The sequence below is a fragment of the Chrysochloris asiatica genome, unplaced genomic scaffold (genome assembly GCF_000296735.1).
Source record: "Chrysochloris asiatica unplaced genomic scaffold, ChrAsi1.0 scaffold00059, whole genome shotgun sequence".
NCBI lineage: Eukaryota > Metazoa > Chordata > Mammalia > Afrosoricida > Chrysochloridae > Chrysochloris > Chrysochloris asiatica.
In genome coordinates, this window is record NW_006408577.1 from 13177814 (window position 1) to 13186340 (window position 8527).

The 8527-nt window shown below is 37.3% G+C and overlaps 1 pseudogene; it reads right to left on the minus strand.

Annotated features, from left to right (window-relative positions):
- Positions 1-4089: 4089 nt before the first annotated feature.
- The window catches only part of LOC102828545, a 10577-nt pseudogene continuing 6139 nt past the window's right edge, over positions 4090-8527 (minus strand).

An 8527-nucleotide genomic window follows, 5' to 3' on the forward strand; every position in this document is an offset into this window, starting at 1 on the left:
CCATTGCCTTCTTGCTTGCATGGTTTCTGCTGAGAGATCCAACCTTGATCTGACTTGCTGGCCTTTGTATGTAACACTTCTGTTTTCCCTAACTGCTTTCAGGAGTGTTTCCTTATCTTTGATTTTGGAGAGTTTGATTATGATACGTATCAGTGACTTTCTTTTGGGGTCTATCCTTCCTGGGGTTTGTTGAGCTGCTTGAATGTTTATCTTTTCACTTTTCAGTATGTTAGAGGAAATTTTCTTCCAGCATTTCTTCAACTATATCATCTGTGGACTAGTATGATTCTTCTAGTTCTGGAATGCTGATAATTCTTTAGTTTTTCCTCTTCAAAAAAAGCTTAGACCTTCAGATTTTTTTATCCTTTTTTTCTGTTTGCTCATCTATCTTAGTGCTATTGAGAGATTTGTCTTCCAGATTACTAGTTCTGCCTTCCATTTCTTCTATTCTATTCCTTTGCCCTTTCAGTGTATTGTCTATTTCTGATAGTCTGTTATTGATCATTTGGACCTCTTTCTGTAGGTCTTGAATTGTTTCCAATGCTGTATCTATCTTATTTGATTGTTTCTGTAGCACTTTCCTGACTTCTTCCTTATTTTTCTCAAGTCCATTGTAAAGTGTTTTGAAACATTTTATAATCATTTTTCTGAATTCCTTATCAGGCATTTTCAAGGCCTGCCCTCCTTCAGAATGTAGTCCAGGTCTACCTCTAGGTCATTTTTCTACAACATTTTATCTTGTTTCTGGACATGTGCTGATATGTTATCTGCTCTTGCTTCTTGGACATGTTTAGTATTTATCTGTGGCCTTAATACTTTATCGAGTGCATATTTTGGTATTTTTTATTCTTTCTAATTGCCTCCAGGTAGATGTGGTCAGGATGTGGACTTTCCTTTTCACTCTTCTTATTGCTTAACTCAGAGTAACTTTCACAGGTGTTGTCTACCTCTCTGGTATATGGCAGTTGTTATTGGTTCTTGCCTGGATTTTGGTGTTTTATAGAGTGTGATTATAGCTTGACTATATGACAACAGTTGCTGTCTCTTCTTGGGTTATATAAGGAGAGAAAGAGTCCCCCAAAGGTAAAAGGGGGAGCATAAAACAGCAAAACAGCAAAAACAAAACAAAAAATACCAAAACAACAACAAAAAACTAGACTGGATACTGCAGTCTATCATCTCAGAAAAGGGAGAGGAGGAAGAAAAGAGGGGAAACAAAATCTATAGCCTAATATGAGTATGACTTTAATGTCCTCTTTCAGCTTCTTGCCTTCAAGGCCATCTGATAAATTTCCAGATGCCACTGTTGGTTGTTATGCTGTACCTCAGGATTTAATTTAATTTTGGCCTGTTTTGTTTTTAAACTCTCTTTTTCTCTCCACAACCCTTGTTCTGGCCTTTTTGCTATTGAAAACAGTTCAGGGCTGTCTCTTGGGCTGAGAGCATCTATGCACATGTGTTGCAGAAGAACCCATCAGTGGTGGTGGGTGGGTTTCCACCTGCTCAGGGACCCCCTCTAGTCACCAGAATGGAGGTGCTCAAACAGTGGGGGGTCATTGAACAGATATCAAAACAAACGAAAAAGAAAATCAGAACAAAGCAAGACCAACAAAGTGTATTGTCCACCGTTGCTCAAAGGTTCCTAAGGCGTTATTCCCTGGTGGGTTTGTTCCCCTCCTTGGTCTTGCTGTCTGGTCTTGCCCAAGTTGTTGGCTCTGGGCCGCCAAGCCCTGCAGATTCAAAAGTACATGATTTCTTATTTCCACTACAAGTTCCACTAGCTATAAGCCTTCAAACTTTTAAAATATCCCTACCTATGTGGTTCTGAGTTTTGGAGCTCTTCTCTGAACCTGCTTCATCTGGTATTTTGTAGTATTGCTGATGGCCGAACTTCACTGCACCTCTACCCTATCTGCCATCAAACCTGCCTCCATAATTGTGTTTTTCGAAGGCCATTTCATTGTTTGATTAGGCCAGCTGATTCAGTAAGATAAGGACATGATAAGATCTGGGAATTACATCAGCATAGGCCCATTGTCACACTTCATTTTCTGTGAGGTGAGTCCCTTGATCTGAGGTGATGCTATGTGGAATACTATGATGGTAGATGAGGCATTCTGTAATTCCATGGATGATATATATATATATTTTATTTTAAAGCTTTTATTGTGAATTGAATGATAGTTTACATGGGAGAACAGCAGTTTCACCCTCATCCTATCGTTCTTCATTCCATTGCAATGATTACATTTCCCTCCATGCATCATCATTCAGAAGTATTTACTTCTCTTCCCTCTGTTTTTTGGATGTACACAAAAACACTCTAGAATATATAATCATTTAAGCAGCCAAAGGGCCTGTTATGCACAGTCTTTGAATATATGAAAATAAGAACAGGAAGACTCTTCTAAATTCTAACATATATGCAGCAGAAAAAGGAAATGGAATTATGTTGGGCTCAGAAATGGAGTAGTCATAGACAAACAAGGATAGCCAGAGTGTGGTATATCATGAGAAAAAGAGAAACAGGAAAGAGACAAACTCACTCAAGAATACACATCTCATGCTTTACACACACTCTTATAGAACATTAGGGCAAATAGTTGATTAAAGGTGACTCCTAACATCAATCCTGGAGCCACATTTCACTAGCAATAATTTGGAGCAAATTACTTTAACATTCTGAGCCTCAGTTTCTTCCAATGGTTAACAGGAATGGTACCAAGGGCTTCAAAAAGTTCATGGGAAATGGAATGAAAAGATAATGGATTTTTTGCTGTGAATTTATTGAAGCCACTTTGTATGGAAGTTTTGGCTTCATTGTTGTTACGTACCATGGAGTCGATTCCGACTCATAGTGACCCTGCACAGGGTTGTAGGATTAAATTATGTAATTTCACTAAGTGTCTGCCTTTTAAGAAGTTTGCAAGTAACCAGACCATTTCACCCTTTCAACAAACTTGAGATTTAACTATTATAAATTATACATTTTAGAAAAGAAATTGATGCTTTAAGAAGTAAAGCCCCCAAACCTGTTGCTGGCTCGAAGAATAGCTAAAATACCATGCCATAACTAATGAACTCCAAACCTCATACTTTCCCCAAGGCATCCATTCCTTCCAACAAAACGTGACTCAATGAGGATTCAATTTGATACTGATGAGCTGTAATAAATGCTGCTAGAAACATGAACACTAGGAAAGTATATTAAATTTAGTGAACTTTAGAAACAAATTGCAAAATTATGAAGTTGGGAATAGATTGCAATAGTTTAATAAGTGAACATGAGAAAACTGCTTTCGTAATTGTGGTAGGAAAGGAAGGTTAGAGTGAGAGACAGAGAGACTACTTTTTGAGGAAAACAAGTCAAAGGATGTGTGGGGAGACATGACCAGATTGATCAGCAATGAAGATATAGATTGTGTAAGAAGTAAGGATGAATCTATATTTTAATGAAGAAAAGGATGAGACTAAAGAACTTTAGTGAGAAGTCAGAGCACGTTTTCTTCAAAAAATGAAGAAATATTTGTGGGGAAAATTAGGTTAAAGTGTGAAAATGAGGATGAAAAAGAAGAACATCAAAAGGCATGCAAGAGACATTTCCATCTAATAAGGAAGGACTAAGTGGAAAGTTGCACAACTCTAGTCTTAACAGCTTTCTGCGTGGCAGTGAAACATGACTGTGATTCATCTGGAAGGGTGATTGAATGTGATAAAATGTGTGACTGATTGGAGAATACTAGGTCAGGGGCAGCTAAGTAAATTTGGAAATTATCCTTATACAGATGGCCGATGAAATCATCTGCTCCAGAATGAAGTCATTAGCGAACAAAACTTCCAAGGGAAAGGTGAAAAGGACAGCATGGTGTATGTGGTTAAGAGAGAGATGAGGTGGGAGCATCACCAAGAGTCTGGTTTGGGATTCTGTTGCTTTTTAGTGGTGTGAAAAAAGTAGGATTTAATTTTGGAGACTAAGGTTGTCATTAATTCAAGGATTGTGAGGACAGAACGGAGGCTGAACAGAAAATGGTATCATTAGAACTTTTGATAAAAATTCTTTGGGTCTGATTTTCACATTTGGTCTTTAATTTAAGCCACCTGTGGACTGCATTTGGTGGCATTCACAAAAGCCTGATTTGAGGCATTAAGGCAATCACTGTAAGAACACACAAAGCACGATATTCTAAAAGGAAAGATGTTTGATGTTTCAGGGAGGACCTTGGAATTCAACTTCCTATTTGAATCTTTTGGGCTCACATTTTTCTACAGATGTCTTCAATTTGTGTTGCATTTGGCTTATTACAATTGGCTAACTATTGTAATCATTCTGCAACTCCAGCTGAGTTTCATTATAAGCACCACCTCCTAACAGTTTCAAATTAAATTTATTGCTGGGAAAATAGTTCACATTATCATTGCAGTTCTACCTTCCTCTATTTACTATTGTTTTAATCCACAGTTTTTACTTTACTTGTACTCGAGTTTTGGCAACATTAATGGCATTTAAACATAATTACTTATATGCATAAACATTTAATATGCACTCCTTAAATTGTAGTTAACCTTATTCTTTGACATAAATAAGATGCAATCTTGATGTTTTTAAGCTGTAAAAGAATTACACAATACAGGATCAATATGAATTAAATATCATGAGATGCTTGTCTGATGACATTAAGATATAGTCCTGCACAGAATTATAAGCATAAACTATAAAGAATTATGTTAAATTAGTATAATTTTATCTCTACCATTTTCTATGACACTAGTATCATGACTATATTTCTAGTTTGATTTATAGCTGAAAGTTTCATCTTTCTCCATATTTCCTTCTGTTGGTCTTTTTGAATCTAGTCATAAAAGTCTAAAATATGAGAACTGTACTGGAGGTAATTTTATATTTTCTTTCCAAAATACATGATTGCCTTTAACAACCCAAACTCTAGATCGTACAATTGTTGTTGTTAAGTGCTGATAAGTCTGTTTTAAAACACAGTGACCCTGTATAGAGTTTCCAAGGCTGTAAATCTTTGCTGAAGTAGTCTCATTTTTCTCACATACAGTAGCTGGTGGGCTCAAATCATGTGGTTCAGTCTAGTACTAATCACATAAAGCCACTTAATTTTATTTTTAACTTTTTGTTACAAATTGAATGAAGGTTTACAGACAAGATTATCAGCTTTACATTCAACAAATCATATACTTTGTCTCATCTCAATGATTACAATTCCCTCCAATTGTTATCTGGCTTCCTCCCTGTGGCTCCTATTTGCATTCTACCCACCTTCTGAACCCTTCTCAAATTTGCCCTTAGGAAAATGCTGTCCCTTTGATTTTGAATGATTGACCATTCCATGGTCAGTATATCTTACTAGCATTGTTGCCCTCCCTACAAACCTGGTGTGGAGCTGTAGGATAAGCACTGGACCACAAGGTCAATTTGAACCATGGGGTTGGTGGTTCAAACTCACCAGACATTTCTTGGTAACCTTACACAGGGTTTGGAAGAGTTGGAACCGACTGGACACCACTTAACAACAACACCCAAAATAAATGCTTGACTGGAAATTGGGCCACAAGGGTGAATTCACCTGGAGGGTGGTCAAAACCATAGTCTTAGTTTCCTCTAGATTCTTTCTGACCTGTAAACCTGGTCTATTATTTATTATTATTAAATAATTTTGAGTTTTGCTCCATATTTTCTCCAACTCTATCCAGGACTCTATAATGTTATCCCTTTCATTACCAGTTGATAGTGGTAACCGGGTACCATTTAGTTCTTGTAGTCTCAGAGTTGTAGAAAACAATGTTCACATGTTCCATCAGTCCATTAGACTAATTGCTTCCAAGTCTCGTTAACTCTTATCACTATGAAGAATCATTTTAGTAATAAGAATATAGCTTTCTCTTTTTTTCTTTTCTCCAAAAGTATCAATATTCCCACTTTTCTCCGTTGACACCTTTCTCAAGTGAATTCATCCACAGGCAAGGCTCCAATAACAACTCTATTTGATGGCACATGTATCTTTAGTTATAACACTGACTTGTCTCCAGCTGGATGTTACATAGACACAGCCTGCATATCTTTAGCCTAGCCCCTTTCATATTCCCTATCTCAGTAAATGCCATAAACTTCCATCCAAATGCCTAGGCCAGAAACTTAAGTATCATTTGAAATTCTTCTCTTTCTCATCTTTAACTGTTTCAGGTTCTGTAGATTCAGTTTCTTAAATATTTATCACATTTCCTTTTTCCCCATCCTTAGTGATTACAAAAAGAGGAAAGCCCCCCAACAAAATGCATTGACAAGGTGGCAGCAACTGTGGGCCCAAATATAACTTGTGAGGACAACACAGGGCCAAGCAGTGTTTTGTAATGTTGTGTGTAGGATTGCTATGAGTCAGAACCAACTCATGGCACCCAACAACAACAATGACTTGGCATCTCACTTCCTATTTGTTTTTGCCCAACATTGTTCTAACTAATCTCTCTGGTTTAAATTTCAGATTAAAATTTTTTCCTGAATATTTCTGCCAGAATTATCTTTCTAATATGAAAATCACAATATTTGTTTTACTATCTTAACACCATTCTGTATTTGTTAGTGGAAGTTCTATCGGCCTTTTGGGTAGTACAGTTTTTGTTCTAAAGGATTAGTCTACTTGCAAAATTTTTAACATCCTTGGCCCTATTGACAAAATGCCTAGAATACATTCCAATTTTTGTGACAACAACAAACACCTCCTCTTTCATTGCTGAAGATATTCTAAAGTATGTTTATAATACCAGCTGAGAACTACAAATTGTTGTTGTTGTTGCTATGTGCCGTGGAGTCGGTTCCGACTCATAGCGACCCTGTACAGGGTTTCTGAGGCTGTAAATCTTTACAGGAGCAGAATGCCTCATCTTTCTCCCGTGGAACAGCTGGTAGTTTCAAACTGCTGACCTTGTGGTTCACAGCCCGATTCGTAACCACTACGCTACCAGAGCTCCTTTCCCCCCAAACACCTTCAGAATAACCTTTAGTCTCTTTAGCTTGGCACACAAGTCTATTTATGAACCACATTCCTTTCCTATTTCTCTGATTTTGTCTCCCTTGCATACAATGATGTATCACATAGCCTTTTTAGTTTTTCTGAAAGAAATGTCTCTAATAACTCCATGCCCTGACCCATGTTGCTCTTTATGTCTGGCATGCCTTCTTCACTGCTTAAGACAATGTATCTATCCTGCAAGAATCATTAAATAATCCTTTATCTAGGCAGTCTTCCTTGTTTCTTTTTCTTTCCAACTTCTAGACTAGTTAGCTATCTCTCTCATGTTTCCACTCTGCTTGTCTCCTTAAAATTAATTATCACAACACATTTACTCAGTCCAATTGGTTTGTTGATCTTTTTGGCATCATAGGATAAGCATTCAACCTTAAGGTCGATTTGAACTGCAAGGTCGATGGTTCAAATTCACCAGCTGCTCCTTAGAAACCCTATACAGGTTCACTATGAGTTACAACAACAACAGTGATAGAAATAGCAGATCAATATTGGAATGATTTTTTTTTTCTTTAAGTTTTTATTGTGGATTGAGTGAAAGTTTACAAGGCAGATCATCAGTTTCACATTCAACAAATCATGCAACTTGTTTCATCACAATGATTACAATCCCCTCCATGTACCATTAGTTAACAGTACTTCTCTCTCTTTATTTTAGCTCTTTTTAAAAAACAAAACAAAAACACTCAGGCATATATAATAATTTACACTACCAAAGGGCACATTTTACAAGTCTGTCTCCTGGCCATAATCTCTTAGTTCCTCTCTTCCCATGAATCTAGAGTCTTCAGCCGCTACCCCTCTCCATGTCCCCATCTCTGCCTCCATCTCTGGTGTCACTGCTTCTCTGGATAATGTCCCACATTCCGCTTGTGCCCTTCTCCCTTGATGGTTGTAGGGTCCTTTGTTTCTGGACTGTAAGATTAACTGCTTCCCCAATTTGTTACAAAACTTCTACCTTTACAATTGTGACAGTCACAATTAGTCATGATAACAGTACTCACTAATGAATCTTAAGAATCTTATCCCTATTTTTTTTTTCCTCAGTGATGTTTTATTATAGTTTCATCAAGGAACTGGAAAGCCATGTTTATTTAATTCGGTAGAATCCATATGTTCCTTTAGGTTTGTGCAAAGCAAGCACAAATGCCTCAGACACAACCAACACTTCAGTGTTGCCCGAAGTGGTGCGTGATGTGTGTCTGCCATGTTCTGTGGTCTCCAGTGGAAAGGAAGCAAGCAGGACTCTTATTTTGGTGATATGGAGCATGTCTGAGTGTTTGGCAAGGGAACTAAAGTGTCCTCAGCTGACTTTTTATAACTTCAGAATTTTTTTTTAATGTTATATTGTGAATTATGTGATAGTTTACATGGGAGAACATTAGCTTTACATTCATCCTATTGTTTCATTTCATTGCCATGGTTACAATCCCCTCCATGCATCATCAAACAACCAAAGGGTATACCCTATAAGCCTG